Source organism: Cnephaeus nilssonii (assembly GCF_951640355.1).
Source record: "Cnephaeus nilssonii genome assembly, chromosome: 6".
Taxonomy (NCBI): Eukaryota; Metazoa; Chordata; class Mammalia; order Chiroptera; family Vespertilionidae; genus Cnephaeus; species Cnephaeus nilssonii.
Window position 1 is genome coordinate 56,550,908 of NC_137077.1, and position 17,685 is coordinate 56,568,592.

Sequence of the window (17,685 nt, forward strand, 5' to 3'; positions counted from 1 at the left end):
TGGGGTCGCTGGGTCAAATGGAAGTTCCATTTTTAGTTTTTTGAGGAAACTCCATATTGTTTTCCATAGTGGCTACACCAATCTGCATTCCCACAGCAGTGCACTAGTGTCCCCATCCTCACCAGCACTTGTTTGTTGTTTTTTTGATGATATCCATTCTGACTGGTGTGAGGTGCTATCTCATTGTGGTTTTAATTTGCATTTCCCTGGTAATTAGTGACTTTGAGCATTTTTTCATATGCCTCTTGGCCATTTGTATGTCTTCTTTGGAGAAATGTCTATTCAGGTCTTCTGCCTATTTTTTAATTGAATTGCTTGTATTTCTTTTGTTGAGATGTATGATTACTTTATATATTTTGGATATTAACCCCTTATCAGATGTATCATTGGCAAATATGTCCTCCCATACAGTGGATTCCCCTTTCATTTTGATGGTGGTTTTTGTTTGTGTTTTGCTGTGCAGAAGCTTTTTATTTTGATATAATCCCATTTGTTTATTTTCTCCTTAGTTTCCTTTGCCTGAGGAGATGTATCCATAAACCAACTGCTTTCTGAGATGTCTGAGATTTTACTGCCTATGTTCTCATGTAAGATTTTTATGGTTTCATGCCTTACATCTAAGTCTTTTATCCATCTTGAGCTTATTCTTGTATATGGTGTAAGTTGGTGGTCCAGTTTCATCTTTTTGCATGTGTCTGTCCAGTTTTCCCAGCACCATTTGTTGAAGAGACTGTCTTTATTCCATTGTATGTTCTTGCCTCCTTTTGTTATATTGCAAATCAGTGAGCCGACATGAGACGCCTTAATAAGCCAAATTTTGGAGTCCTTTATTACACCAGCAGGCTTAGAGGAATATTGTAGCCAAAGTCTAAGCAAAACATGGAGGAAGCTCTCTCTATTTATACTTTTTTTTATTCCTTTGTCTTCCAAATTTGGAATGAGACTTCTGGACCTTCTGAAAAAGAAGCCCTGTGTGCTGGGAAGGGACCATGAGACCATATCTCAAGGCCTGGCCTGGAGCCAGCACTGACAACTCCATCTGGGACATAGTTTACGGCCTCTCTGGAATGGGAATAGTGGTATTTTCCCTATTATTTAAGCAAGCAAGTATTTACAGAAGACAAAATAACAAGGTTAAAATTTCAAACAGCAGTTTTTACACAAGATGGAGCTTACTATGCTTCACTTTGTGAATTTTGTTAATTTACTGTAATGATGAGGGTCAATTTCTGGGATCTCTGTTCTGACCCATTGGTCTATATGCCTGTTCTTGTGCCAGTACCAGGCTGTTTTGGTTATAATGTCTTTGTGGTATAGATTCCTCCTACTTCATTCTTCTTTCTCATAATTGCTATAGCTATTTGGGGTCTTTTTAAAAAAATTATTTATTGTCTAAAGTTTTACATATGTCTCCTTTTTTCCCAATTGACATCGCCCTCTCCCCCAGCCATTCCCACCCTGGGCAAGCCCCCACGATCCTAGTGTCTGTGTCCATTGGTTATGCTAATTGGGGTCTTTTTTTGTTCCATATACACTTTTGGAGTATTTTTTCTAGGTCTGTGAAGTATACCATTGTTATTTTAATAGGGATTGTATTGAATCTATAGATTGTTTTGGATAGTAACATTTAAATGATGTTAATTCTTCCAATTCATGAACATGGTATACACTTCCATTTGTTGTATCTTCCTCTATTTCTTTTTTTAATGTCCTGTAGTTTTCCAAATACAGATATTTTACCTACTTGGTTATATTTTTTCCTAAGTATCTTAATTGTTTTGTTGCTATGGTAAATGGGATTGTTTGTTTAGTTTCACTTTCTGAGAATTCATTATTGGTGTATAAAAAAGCCATTGATTTTTGGGTATTGATTATGTACCCTGCTATGTTGCCAAATACATTTATTAAATCTAGTAGTTTATGATGGGATCTTTAGGGTTTTCTTTGTACAATATCATGTCATTTGCAAATAATGACACTTTTACTTCCTCTTTTCCAATATGGATGTCTTATTTTTTCTTCTTGTCTGATCTGTGTGGCTAAGATTTCCAGTACTATGTTGAATAAGAGTCATGGGAGTGGACATCTCTGTCTTGCTCCTTTTCTTGGGGGAATGGTTTTAGTTTTTGCCCATTAAGTATAATGTTCCTTTCTGGCCCTGGGTAACCTGACTGAGGTCTGAGAGGTCTGGGACCCCTTAGCCCAGAGGCTGGGCTGCCTTGAGTTTCACTCCTTGAGTGTCCCTGTCCTGAACTGTACTCCCTTTCTCGACAGAGCTGGTACTACAGATGTCAGCTGCAGGTGCTTGGGGCCCCACTGGCTTTTGCCTTCCTGCATAGTCTGGAGCCATGTCTGACTAATTAGATCAGGTAGACTCAAAGCCTCCAGAGATCCACTTCTACCTGCAGGCTGATTGGATTCAGCTTTGAGTAGCCTCAAGCAATAGTCCACAGGTGGGGTGAGAGATATTCCAATAGGGAGGGGCAATTGCTTCTGCCTGGAGGCTAATTGTTATCCTCAGTCTCTTAATGGACCTCGGAAACTCCACAGGGTGGGGCAAGGGTTTTTCTAATAGGGTGGGTCAACTGTCTTCCCTCCAAGCAAAAACTGCCTGGATGGCAAAGGTCTGCCTGAGAAAGATGACCTCTGCAGCATGAAGGAATGACAGCATAGGAAACCAGGGTGTCCACCCTTTGAATTCCAACCCCAGAGCCCCCAACCCTGGCCTAGGCCCACACAGATCCAGTCCACTCTGCCCTCCCTCTGCTGGCACCCAAGGTGAGTTGGCTGCATGACATTTTGTGTGTTGGCCCTTTAAGAGTGTGCCTGCATTTCCAGCTGTCTCTCCCTGGCAGACAGCAACCCCACTGCTTTTCACAGCCAGATGTTATATGGGCACCTTTCTCAGTTCTGCTCTCTGCTGGAGGGCCTAGCTTGGGGATTAGACCCCAGAGTTCTCAGTGGCAATCCCCCACAGCTGAGATATCTCTCCAGAACTTCAGTTTCTGTCTGTGGGATCCTGGCCAGCCCTTTCCTGCCTCATCCCCTCCTACCAGTCTCTATGCACTCTCCACTTTCTGTCCTTAGTTATCAGGGTTCTTCCAGCTAGTCTTCAGTTGATTACTCAGGATGTTTTTATTTTATTTTATTTTATTTTATTTTATTTTATTTTATTTTATTTTATTTTATTTTATTTTATTTTATTATTTTATTTTATTTTATTTTATTTTATTTTATTTTATTTTATTTTATTTTATTTTGTTGTAATTCCAGTTTCATCCTGGGAGCCTATTTGTGTAGCACCTACTTACTCCACCACCATTTTTAATCCCTCTCCCATTCACTTTAAATCATACAATTTTTACATATGTGCCTTTACCCAATGAAATGCCTCTTAGTCAAAGTCACAGAGGACTTGCACATTACCATAGCCAATAGTTACCTCTTCATCGCTGATCACACTCTGCCCTTAGTTTCCTCTCTTAGCTTCATTGATGTTACATTTTCCTAACTTTCTATCTCACCAACAGATCCTTCTCAGGTACTATGCTATTGCTTTTTATTTTAATTGAATTCTAAATATTGGAGGAGTTTAGGGTTGGGACCATGTCAGTTACTATTTTGTACCTATACTCTCTTTCTAGGTCTTCTTATCTATTTTTTTTTTTCTTGATAGATTCCAACTTTCTCTCTTGAGCTCTGACCTCCAGGATTCCAAAGCCTTATATCTAATTGCCTATTGAGAGCGCCATTTTTAAGTATAATATATATCTTAATGTTATCAAGTTCAAACTGGGAATCTAGAAGACTATTTGTCTTCCAGTTTTCTCCATCATAGTTAGTGACATAAGTATCCATTATCTGCTTATGCAAAGAGTTTTACCCTGATTCTCCACTTTTCCTCAGAACTGGCCCATCCAATCTCTCAGAAATCCCTATCAGTTGTACTTTCAAAATACCTGTTGAACCTGACTTTGTTTCTTCCATAACTACTGCTACCACCTAAACTGGCCCCCAGCTCTTCCCTGGAGTACTGCAACATTCATTTCCTTTGGCCATTCTAAGTCCACTGTCACCCTTCAACTCTCCCAGAACCTTTCTGTACATCTCACCATTCTAAGTTAGTCTTTCAGCAACCTAAATAAGGTCATGTGACTACCATCTTAAACCTCACAATTACTTTTTATGATGGTTAAAATAAGTTCAAATTTCTTTTTTAAAAAAAAAATATATTTTATTGATTTTTTTACAGAGAGGAAGAGAGAGGGATAGAGAGTTAGAAACATCGATGAGAGAGAAACAACGATCAGCTGCCTCTTGCACACCCCCTACTGGGGATGTGCCCGCAACCAAGGTACATGCCCTTGACCGGAATCGAACCTGGGACCCTTGAGTCCACAGGCCGACGCTCTATCCACTGAGCCAAACCGGTTTTGGCCAAATTTCTTATCAGGGCTTCCACTGAAATACCTATATGATATGGCCTTTACCAGCTTTTTTGATCTTGTATACTATTCTAGCCCTCACTGAGATATTGTGATTTTTTTCACTTAGGTTTTCAAAGAAGCCAAACTCATTCAAACTCAGGCTTTTTGCAAAGGCTCTACTTTCTGCCCAATATGCTTTTCTGATGCTCTTTACATGACCAGCTCCTTCTCAATTCGGGTCTCAGCTCAATTTCCCCCCCACTTCAGAGAGAGCTCTGTGACTACCCTTTTTATCCTCCCCCCACCTTAATCTTCTTAAGATCAGCATATTTTCTTTTCTTTATAGATTATTGCTAGTTGAAATTAGTCTATAAGCTTGCTTGCACTTGAAGTTTTGTATGTCCCTCAAATTAAGCATGGGCTATTCTCTGGTTTGTTAGTTCATCTGGTTGCATGTTTTCCCTGTAGGAAAAAAGAATTACAAAAGAAGAGCTAGATAATGAAAGGTAAAATATAAAGTGCTTCAAAACACAAGCTGCATTATAGATGCATAAAAATAACACACAGCAAGAAATGTTGCTCTCTAATGGGAAGAGTCAATTGTGTAAAATCATTTAAAAAGTAACTCAAACTCCATTGTATTAATAAAGAATAAAATTTCATTAGCTTAGGGATGGGAGGTTGGCTATGATTTTAACATTGCTGTTCTTGTCTACCTACATAATTCTTAGAAACCTAACTAAAATATTCCTTGAAGTAAGTCAATGTACACTGATCTTTGGCATATCCTATCTAATAAAAGAGTAATATGCAAATTGACCGTCACTCCAAAACACAAGATGGCCACCTGCATGTGGACACAAGATGGCTGCCACAAGATGGCCAGCAGGGCAGGGCAGTTGTGGGCGATCAGGCCAGCAGGGGAGAACAGTTGGGGGTGACCAGGCATGCAGGAGAGGGCAGTTGGGGGTGACCAGGCCTGCAGGCGAGGACAGTTAGGGGTGAGCAGGCCTGCAGGGGAGCAGTTAGGTGTCGATCAGGCTGGCAGGGGAGTGGTTAGAGGGTGATCAGGCTGGCAGGCAGAAGTGGTTGGGAGCCAGCAGTCCTGGATTGTGAGAGGGATGTCTATCTGCCCATTTAGGCCCAATCCCATGGGACATAACTGGGCAGTCGGACATCTCTTGAGGGGTCCCAGATTGGAGAGGGTGCATGCTAGGCTGAGGGACACCCCCCCCCCATGTACGAATTTCATGCACCGGGCCTCTAGTCTATATATATAAAAGCCTAAGCAACTAGCCTATTGCTATGACATGCACTGACCACCAGAGGGCAGACCTGTATTTGGTTAATCTCTTCCCGCCCTCCCCTTTCCCTGTCCCTTTGAGACTCATCAGTCTGTTCCATGTTTCCATGCCCATGTATTCCGCTAAATGTAGGAGCGGAATACATGGGCATGGAAACATGGAACAGACTGATGAGTCTCAAAGGGACAGGGAAGGGGGAGGGCGGGAAGAGATTAACCAAAGATCTTATATGTGTACTAGGGGCCTGGTGCACCGATTTGTGCACCAGTGGGGTTCCTCGGCCTGGCCTGTGGTGATTGGGCCGAAACTGGCTCTCTGATATCCCCTGAGGGGTCCTGGATTGTGAGAAGGTGCAGGCCAGGCCAAGCGACCCCACCGGTGCATGAATCTGTGCACCGGGCCTCTAATAATAAATATGACTTTTAGTTAAAGAAATAATAGAGCTGGCATATGATCATCAGTACATGCTAAAACATTAGAAGAAAGATAAACATGGAAGATTTAGGCTAATAAATTGATCTGTTTTTAACCTAAATGTTCATATCTATGTAAATATCACTAAAAGGAAAAATCTCACATTATGTGCTTCTCAATATGTTGGGAAAAGCAAACAGAAAACACACACCTATAAAACAAAAACAATAAGAACAGAATTAAATCAGGCCTCTTGATGTAACCACCAACTAACGGAAATACGTGGGTAGAGAGGAACATGAGATATACCACAAGGATACAACCAGGCATAGGTAGAATGTAGCAAGTTCTAGAGCACAAGCAATGTACCTTTATGATGGGAAGATATTCCTTCCTTCTGATTCTGACTACTTGGAAGAAAGGAAAAGGTGAGAAGTTAAGGATATTACATAGATAAAACACCAGAATCCTCATTCCTCATCCCCTCCTCCCTTATTAGAGACTGAAGCCCCAAATATGTCCATTTAACACAGCATGGGGTGATGGTACCTGAGCATTCATGGAATGAATTCAGTGAAGTCAATTTATTGACTACATATATGAGCATTTAGGTGTGATTCAAGCTGCAGGAACTTAAGGGCTGATTTGAGAAGGTGCACAGAAGTCTGGATTTAGAAACTAAAGGCAGCCACAGGTAAAGACTAAAGCTAGGAGTCAGCACAGCAAAAATAGCCAGAGGGAACCAGATTCAACAGTGATCAGTCCTCAATTCTGGGAGCACATTACTCCAGGCATTGATAGCACTGATTCATTGCTTCCCGATATGTTGGGAAATTCTATTTTTTCAATGATTTCAGCCCTTTATTTAATTTATTCAGCTAACAAATATACACTGACAACCTACTGTTTCAGACATTATTGTATTCTCTTTTCTCAAGTTGCTTAAATTACAGTGAGGTGAGAAAAGAGAGAAAATAAATTAAAGGGTTGAATGAATGAATGATAAGAAAACTTCAGATGTGAGTTGATAGAGTGTGTCTAGATGAGTTTTTTAGATGAGATGTTTGATACTGAGGGAAGACTTCTCTAAGGAGGTAACATTTAAGCTGAATCATTGGGCATCTGCAGAAGAAAAAGACAGATTTGTGAAGGTGAAGGTTGTGTGAACTCCATGTAAAGTGATAGCAAATTCAGAAGTCTAGGATGGAAATCACCTTAGGGTACTCAAGAAATCAGGAGAAGGTCAGTGAGTTTGTATTACAGAAGAGTGATACTCTATGAGTTGGGAAAGTAGTCAGGGGCCAAATCAAATTCCATTTTAAGAGAAATATTAACTAATGTGAGCATAATCTATACGTAATGGGAAGCCATGGAAGGGTTTCAAGCATGGTTGTGATATAATTTAAGTTTTAAAAGATCACTCAGACTGCTGTGTGGAAAACAGATTAATGAGTTAGCAGGAGTGGAAGTGTGGAGAATGGTGATAAAGCTAATACAGTAGATGACGCCGAGAGATGATGATGGTTTGGAATGCAGCAGTATTAGGATCAATAAAGGTAAAAGGATGGATCAAGAGCATATTAGACAAGAGTCAACTGGACTTGCCAATGTGGAGTGTGATAGAAAAAGGAATATAAGACAGATCTTAGCTTTGGGATAGGAAAAACGAAGTGGATGATGAATGAAGTATTTAAGGAAAACTGGGGAGGAATGGGTTTGGGTGGATTTAGGGAAAAATCAATAGCTCTCTTTGGTCTGTGTTGCTTGGAGATATTTATGAGACATACCAGTGTAGATGTCAAGAATGAAGTGTGATATACAAGTGTATATCTCAGAAAAGAAGGTGACATTCAAGCTGGGCAGCAGAGTCTGAATGATCCAGAAGACACTATGGGTTTCTAGAGCCAGTCTTCCTTGGCTAGAACTCTTCCTCAGAAACCTCTCCTCTCCCTGATGTACTCAGCCACCACCTTGGAGAGAAAATCTGAGAGAAAGAGCATTTTAACTAATGAAATTGACAAATTACCTAAACGGGGTTGTTTATATGTTTTTCATTAGACAAAGATGAATACATTGGTGAAAAATTATATTTTAATTTTAGTTTTCATTTTCACCTCCTTTATTCCCAAATAATGCCCCACCTGCCCCCAATGGTAATGTGTATTGAGCACATATCTTGTGCCAGCCTTCGTGCTGTGTTCTTCACATGGATTATTTTATTTGATCCTCCCAACAACCCTATGAAGTGGGAAAGTTTATTTTCAACATTTTATGGGTAGGAGGGAGAATTTATAACATTAGATAAATAGTGGAGCCAGAGTATGCACCAAGGCAATCTGACTCCAGACATCACTCGGTTTAAAAATTAAATTAGTAAATAATTTTATTTGCTAAAGGCCAGAATGAATAAAATAACCAAAATATGTATTAAAATGATCAAATCAGATAAAATTCAGACAAGCATTCACTAATAAATGACATGCATCAACATGATGGTTACTTGGTAAATGCTACTTTTGCATAAATGTGCAAAATCAACATCATGTGTTTAACTTTAATTTTGTATCTTGTGTAATAAACTGGTAGAAATTCATGAGTAAGATTAAATGAGTTAGAAATGAACGGTGAAAAAATCATCCTTTCACATTATTGTAAGACAAGTGAATTCAGTTTGGCTGTTTATGTTATTTTGATAAATAGTAATAGCCCCGACAAATGTAGTTGGCTGGAGCTTTTGGTTTCTTCTTCCAAACTGTATTACCTGGAAGTTCACAAGCAAATTTCCTCAGAGTGAGTTCTGCAGTATACTTACCTCTTATTACTCTAATACATACATACATACATTCATACATATGTGAATTACATTATATATACATGAATATATGTATATACACACACACACACATATATATATACATATATACACACACACACACATATATATATATATATATATATATATATATATATATACACAAACTTGTTAAGCATGGTGTTGTTTCAGCTCTCTGTTCTTTTTAGGCTGTCATATTTTTTTAAAGAGGTCACTATAAAACGATAATGCAATAAATACTGACTGCAGGATTTGCTAAAGTCTGGCAGCAGAATACTCACTTAGAAAATGCTTACAGATTTTATTAAAGAGTGACTCTGAAGAGGTTAGGCTTCTGAGTTCATCCAGTTGTCATATCCTGTTCACAAAGATATAGGCTCACCTGTATAATATTTCTATCCATTTATCTTTAACATCACTTTTTTCAATCATTAAAAATTATTTCTAGTATTGCTTATGCTAATTAATAAGCCTTCTGGTACAAATGTAAATACCAATATTTAAAATCTGTTCATAATTTGTTATAGAATATTAGAGGCTCGATGCATGAAATTCGTGCAAGAGTAGGCCTTCCTTCCCCCGGCTGCCAGCACCGGCCTCCCTCTGGCACCCGGGACCCGGGCTTCCCTCGCAGCCCCAGCTTTGTCCAGAAGGACATCTGATCTAATTAGCATATTACACTTTTATTATTATAGATAGAAAGGTGATTACAATTTTCCCAAATGCTAGCAATCTCATTTAGCATGTGAAATCCTGATTAGGATACTTCACATGTTAATACCGATGTCAAAGAATAGATGCAAGCAAACATATACAAGTATATTACACTCTTAACTAAAAATATATTGAAGTAAATTGTAGATAATAAACACTCATCAAAGTATAGCCAAGGTTGTTACTTGATCAGATACTTTTTGTTACATTCTAATACATGGCAGGCTGTATTTTCCCCTTTTATTCTTACTCTCTGGTCAATGTAAAAGGTCTGATTAGCCCTAGCTGGTTTGGCTCAGTGGATAGAGTCTTGGACTGTGGACTGGAGGGTCCCAGGTTCAATTCTGGTCAAGGGCACATGCTTGGGTTGGGGGCTTGATCCCCAGTGGGGGGTGTGCAGGAGGCAGCCGATCCATGGTTCTCTCTCATTATTGATGTTTCTATCTCTATCTCCCTCTCCCTTCCTCTCTGAAATCAATAAAAATATTTTTTAAAAAGGTCTGATTATATGAAGACAGACCACAAAGTCAAGATGGTTTTTCATTTTCTGATTCTATATTTCTCTCTCCCCTTTCTTCCTAACCTTTTGACAAGACTCCATCCAGAAAGAAGAAGTTAGACCTGATAAATAAAACATTCATTGCGGAGTCTGAATAAGCAAATCCTGAGGACAAGAAGGAAAATCTACATGAGCTTTCATAACAGATCACTCTGAACTATATATAAATGTGTAATCTCCTCCCTGCCCCAGTTTTTTAATGTTAGAGTGAGTGTTATGAAAACATTCTTGAAGCCTCCCTCATTTTCCTTTTGCTTTTACTGGTGAACATTTTGCTATTGATAGACATTTGTAAACCGCAGCCAAATTCCCCCTTCCCCACTTCCTTCTCTTTTGCCATAGTGTCTATACCCAGAGTTTGCAAAACTGAAAAGTTTGATAACACAATCCCCAAGACTTCCATGTATGCCTAAGACTTCTGACACCAACTACAAGGAGTTGGATTGGAACTACAAAATTAGAGGAAAGAGTCTGTACAACACCACCCTCACTTCTGACACCAATTATAATTTTGGAGGGTTCCTCAGATTTGGTAGACAAGTCACAGAACTCATTGAAAGCTATTATACTGATAGTTATGGCTTATTTCAGGGAAAGGACACAAATTAAAAGCAGCCAAAGGAAGAGGCACACAGGGCAGAGTCTGAGGGGATTCCAAATGAAGCTCCCACTGTTGTTACTCTCTCAGCATCAATGTGTGACAGCACACAGGGGGGATTGTCCACCAGGGAAGTTCACCCACACTTGAGTGTCCAGAGTATTTATTGGGGCTTCATTATGTAGGCATAGAGTTGACTGATGCCCATTATGATTAAACTCAGTCTCTGACTCTTCCTTTCAGAGTTCAGGCTGATAGGATACGGTCCATGGGGCCCATCATGAGTAACCTAGTTACTATAAATTATCAGAGGTGGTCTGACAAGCCCATCATTAATAAGAAAGGCATTCATTCAGGAGATTCCAAGGGTTTAGAGGTTACCTTCCCAGAATCTGGGATAAGGCCAGACCTCTCTTTGGGCAAGGCCAACTTTTGTGTACACAGACTGACACATAGTAGGCAGTCCACAAGTGCTCTCTCTTCCTGGAAGGCTCTTTCCATGCTTAGCTTTGTTGTTGTTTTTTTTTAAATCTACCTAGGATTAAAATAAATGTCTCTTCACAAAAATCACTACAGGGTAATTACTCTTTCTCAGAATCTGCATATAACCTTTACAATTTTTCCATGTGAGATTATTTTATTGTAATTATGGTTTAACTAATTTTAAGAATTTGTCTTCTCTACCAGAATATAATCCAGGGGACTAAAATCACATGTATCTCTATAGTGTCTTAACACATAGTAGGAGTACAAAAATCTGTTTGAATAAGTGACTTACTTAGTTGAGTGTAAATACTGTGACAGCAAGAAGTGTCTAACACCTCTGAAAAGAATTGATCTCCAGAATCCTGCAGACTGCCTGTCATGTACATAGCTCACAATTAGTGTTTGTTTAATGACTGAGAATGAATTAAAGGGCTCTCTATTTCATATTCAGGCTTAGAGATATTAAGGGATTAGAATGTTACATTTTTTAGAAAAGATTTTATGAGGTTATTAGTTGTATTGAATTTATATATTTTTCTGGTAAGTATATTCTTCTGATTAAATTTTTAAAAATATCCCCATATATTCAGATATAAATTTACCAATAACTTTAGTGTATGAAGATCTATATCCTTATGTTTTCTGTATCACTTACTAGATATATGAACTTGGAAGTCACCTATACTCTCTGAACATAAGTTTATCTTTATTTAAAATATTAATAATAACACTTGCTCAGTATAATACAACATTTGTGAAAACAACTAGTGCAATAATAAATATCAAGCAAAATTTTGAAGGAATAATTTTTTCATTCTCATTCCAACTAAGCGACTTTCTCTCTATTCTTTATGCCTTAAGTGGGGACTATTTCACTTGTTGCCTAAAGACAGGTCAAATTAAGAGCACAATTTAGTTTTAAAAGACTAGCGCAGATGTAACCATATTTGATGTGAGTACCAACACTCTCCCTCCCATGCTGAGAAGAGGCTTTGCTAATGGATTACAGCACTCTCCCTGGCTTAGCCAAAGGCAAAGTAAAGATTGATGCTCAGATGGAAAAAAAAGATGGCGACCGGCAGGAAGGTAGGGAGAGAGAGAGTGTGAGTGAGGAACCCATAGAGGAGAGTGTAGATGTGTGTGGTGTGTGTGTGTGTATGAGATAGGGTCAGTTAGATTCTGCAGATCTTCCAAGGGGCTCCCGAACAGGGCAGCCCTAGACGGCGGAGCCCCGCGCACAAAGCGGACACTTCTCGGTGGCTGGTGCGGACGCAGAGACCACGCCATCTTGGGAAACAGAGCTGCCTGAGACTCGGATCCTGGCTTCTGACACAAACCAGGACCCTGCAGCCACTGGGGACAGAGAACTGCTATCACAGCTTCAGACAAACAAACAACAAGAATCCAGACTTCCCTGCAGATTTCCGTGAGTCAAAGAGCCTATCCCCCTCCTCGCAGGCGCTGATAGCGCCATAGTAACTGATAGACCCGCCCCCCCCCCCCCCCAAGCCGCTGAGTGCCCACAGGCGTGCGGAAAGCGCCATAGTAACTGATAGACGCGCCCCTCGCCCAAGCTGCTCACAGGCACACGCACAGACAGCGCCATAGTAATTGATAGACCCGCCCCTGGCCCAAGCTGCCGAGCTTTGCGCAGGGACGCGCTCCCTCTTAGGGAATTTGGCGCGCGCTCGCGCATGGGACAGAAGCAGCTCCCCGTCGGGGAAATCTGTCAGTGCGCACAGAGGGCTCCCCTTCGGGGAATTTGGGGGAATTTGGCTCGCGGGTCACAGCTCCCCCTTCGGAGATTCTTAAGAGCGTGCACAGAGGAGCTTCCCTTTGGGGAATTTGGCGCGCAGGACGGAATCCGCCCCCCTTCTGGGACTTTGGGAGAGTGCACTGAGCCGGCTCACCTTCAGGTTTTTAAGAATGTGCGCTCTAGCCGGTTTGGCTCAGTAGAGAGAGCACACACAGGACGCAGCCCCACTTCAGGGAATTTGGCACGCCGGACACAGCTGCCTGGGATCCCTGACTCACAGCGCATTCACACTAAGAGCCAGCGACCCCAATTGTTGGTGCGTGCACACACAGGGACCCTGATTCTCAACGAGAAACCGCACAAGGCAACAGAGACTTTGACACTCGAGTCTTGGTGCAGACACAGGGAAACTCTGACTCCTGGCACATGCTAAGGATCTCATTCTCGGCACATACCAACAGTGTGGTGCAGACAGGGCCCCTGATTCTAAATGTGCACACGAGACCACACGGAACACTGGGGACACTGATCCTGGGCAAGTCTGGTTCCCACCAACCAAAGACAGCCACACGTCCTAGTGTCAGAGCACTTCAGTGAAACTAGGGTGGAGCGAAGTCCCCACAGCACACGGCCCAGGTCCACGCAAACAGAAGCTTGAGCTTTCTGGTAATAGCCAGAATGGGGAAACGAAATAACTCACAGAGGAAAGAAAATGTGGAGTCGCCAAGAAAGGAAATTAGTGAAAATGAAGCTTGCAACATGACCGAAAAGGAGTTCAGAGTAATGGTCATGGAATTTATACATCGGATGGATGAGAAAATCAACAACTTATGCAAGAATCAGGAAGAAATGAAAAGTGATATAGCTACAATCAAAAACACCATGGAAAGTTTCAACAGTAGATTACAAGAAGCAGAGGACCGAATTAGTGAGTTAGAAGATCAGGTACAGAAACAAGCTCAAGCTGAACAGCAATTGGAGAAAAAAATTAAAAAGCAGGAGGAAAGCCTAAGGGAGCTTCGGGACAACATGAAACGAAGTAACATGCGTATAATAGGGCTGCCAGAAGGACAAGAAGAGCAGCAGGGATTAGAAAATCTATTTGAAGAAATAATGACAGAAAACTTCCCGGATATGGGAAAGATAAAAGTTACGCAAGTAAAGAGAGTCCCAAGCAGGATCAACCCCAAAAGACCCACACCAAGACATGTCATAATTTCAATGGCAAATATAAATGATAAAGAGAGAATCCTAAAGGCGGCAAGAGAGAGACAGAGAGTTACCTACAAAGGAACACCCATCAGATTGTCAAATGATTACTCATCAGAAACACAACAAGCTAGAAGTGAATGGAAGGAGGTATACAAAGTGTTGCAAAGCAAAGGACTGAATCCAAGAATACTATATCCAGCAAGACTATCAATCAAAATTGAAGGGGAAATCAGGAGCTTTGCAGACAAAAAAAGCCTCAGGGAGTTTATCACCACCAAACCAGCAATGCAAGAATTGCTAAAGGGAATACTGTAAAAAGAAGAAATAAACAGGTAAGAAGGAATACAGACACAAAAATAGATATGACTGCAAACAAATACCTTTCAGTAATAACTTTAAATGTAAACGGACTAAATGCTCCAATCAAAAGACATCGAGTAGCTGAATGGATAAAAAAACACGACCCATATATATGCTGTCTACAAGAGACCCACCTCAGAACAAGAGACTCACACAGATTGAAAGTGAAGGGATGGAAAAATATCTTTCAGGCAAATGGAAATGAAAAAAAAGCTGGGGTAGCAATACTTATATCTGACAAAATAGACCTCAAAGTAAATGCCATAACAAGAGATAAGGAAGGCCACTTCATAATACTAAAGGGAGAAATCCAACAAGAAGAAATAATTCTGGTAAACATATACGCTCCCAATATAGGAGCACCCAAATACATAAAAAAACTCCTGGAGGATATCAAGGGAGAGATTAATAGCAACACAATCATAGTAGGAGACTTTAATACCCCACTATCACCACTGGACAAATCCTCTAAACAAAAAATCAGCAAAGAAACAGCAATCCTAAATGACTCACTAGACCAGATGGAATTAATTGACATCTTCAGAACATTTCACCCCAAAGCCACAGAATATACATTCTTCTCAAGTGCACATGGGTCATTTTCAAAGATAGACCATATGCTGGGTCACAGGCAAAGTCTCTTCAAATTCAAGAAGATAGAAATTATATCAAGCATCTTCTCAGATCACAGTGGCATAAAACTGGAAATCAACTACAATAAATACAATCCAAAGAAATCAAACACATGGAGACTAAACAGCATGCTATTAAACAAGGACTGGGTCACTAGAGAGATCAAGGAAGAAATAAAAAACATCATGGCAACAAATGACAATGAAAACACAACAATCCAAAATCTATGGGACACAGCGAAAGCAGTCTTGAGAGGGAAGTTCATAGCTCTACAGGCCTATTGCAAAAAACAAGAAACAATGGTAATAAATTACTTAACCCTACAACTCAAAGAGCTAGAAAAAGAGCAGCAAGAAAAGCCCAGTGTAACCAGAAGGAAGGAAATAACAAAGATCAGAGCGGAGATAAATGACATAGAGACCAAAGAAACAATACATAAGATCAACAAAACCAAGAGCTGGTTCTTTGAAAGGATAAACAAGATTGATGGACCTCTAGCCAGGCTCACCAAGAAGCAAAGAGAGAGGACCCAAATAAACAAAATCAGAAATGAAAGAGGTGAAATAACAACAGACCCCGCTGAGATACAAAGGATTGTTACAAAATACTACGAACAACTCTATTCCAACAAACTGGACAATCTGGAGGAAATGGACATATTCCTAGAAAAATATAACCTTCCAAAAATCAATCAAGAAGAATCTAAACAGCTCAATAGGCCAATAACTATGGACGAAATTGAAGCAGTCATCAAAAAGCTTCCGGCAAACAAAAGCCCGGGGCCTGATGGCTTCACAGGAGAGTTTTACCAAACATTCAAGGAAGAACTAAAACCTATCCTCCTCAGACTATTCCAAAAAATTCAAGTGGAAGGAACACTTCCAAGCTCCTTCTATGAAGCCAGCATCACCCTAATACCAAAACCAGATAAAGACAACACAATGAAAGAGAATTACAGACCAATATCCCTCATGAACATAGATGCCAAAATCCTCAACAAAATTCTAGCAAATCGGCTCCAGCAGTACATCAGAAAGATCATACACCATGACCAAGTAGGATTTATCCCAGGAATGCAAGGATGGTACAATATCCGCAAATCAATAAACGTGATACATCACATAAACAAATTGAAAGATAAAAATCACATAGTCATATCAATTGATGCAGAAAAAGCATTTGACAAAATCCAACACCCTTTCTTGATAAAAGCTCTCAACAAGGTGGGAATAGATGGCTCATACCTCAACATAATAAAAGCTATATATGATAAACCCACAGCAAACATCATACTCAATGGACAAAAACTAAAGACATTTCCCCTAAGAACAGGAACAAGACAGGGATGCCCACTCTCACCACTCCTGTTTGACATAGTACTGGAAGTATTAGCCATTGCAATTAGACAAGAAGAAGAAATAAAAGGCATCCAGATTGGAAAAGAACAAGTAAAGCTGTCTTTATTTGCAGACGACATGATATTGTACATAAAAAATCCGAAAGACTCCGTCAAAAAACTAATAGACTTAATAAATGAATTCGGCAATGTAGCAGGATACAAAATTAACGCCAAGAAATCTATGGCCTTTTATACACCAATAGTGAACTTACAGACAGAGAGACTAAAAAGGCAATCCCATTTACCATCGCACCAAAAAAATTAAGATACCTAGGAATAAACTTAACTAAGGAGGTAAAAGACCTATACACGGAAAACTACAGGACACTGAAAAAAGAGATAGAGGAAGACGTAAACAGATGGAAGAACATACCATGTTCATGGATTGGTAGAATCAACATCATTAAAATGTCCATACTACCCAAAGCAATCTATAGATTCAATGCACTCCCCATTAAAATACCAACGGCATATTTCACAGACCTTGAAAGAACTCTCCAAAAATTCATCTGGAATAAAAAAAGACCCCGAATAGCCACAGCAATCCTGAGAAAGAAGAATAAAGTAGGAGGGATCTCAATACCAGATTTCAAGCTGTATTACAAAGCCACTGTTCTCAAAACAGCCTGGTACTGGCACAAGAACAGACATATAGATCAATGGAACAGAATAGAGAATCCAGATATTGACCCAAACCACTATGCTCAATTAATATTTGACAAAGGAGGCATGAACATACAATGGAATAAAGACAGTCTCTTCAATAAATGGTGTTGGGAAAATTGGACAGATACATGCAAAAAAATGAAGCTTGATCACCAACTTACGCCATACACAAAAATAAACTCAAAATGGATACAGGACTTAAACATAAGACGGGAAACCATAAAAATACTAGAGCAATCCACAGGCAGCAAAATGTCAGACATATGCCAAAAGAAATTCTTCACTGACACTGCCCCTAGGGCAATGGAAGCTAAAGAGAAAATT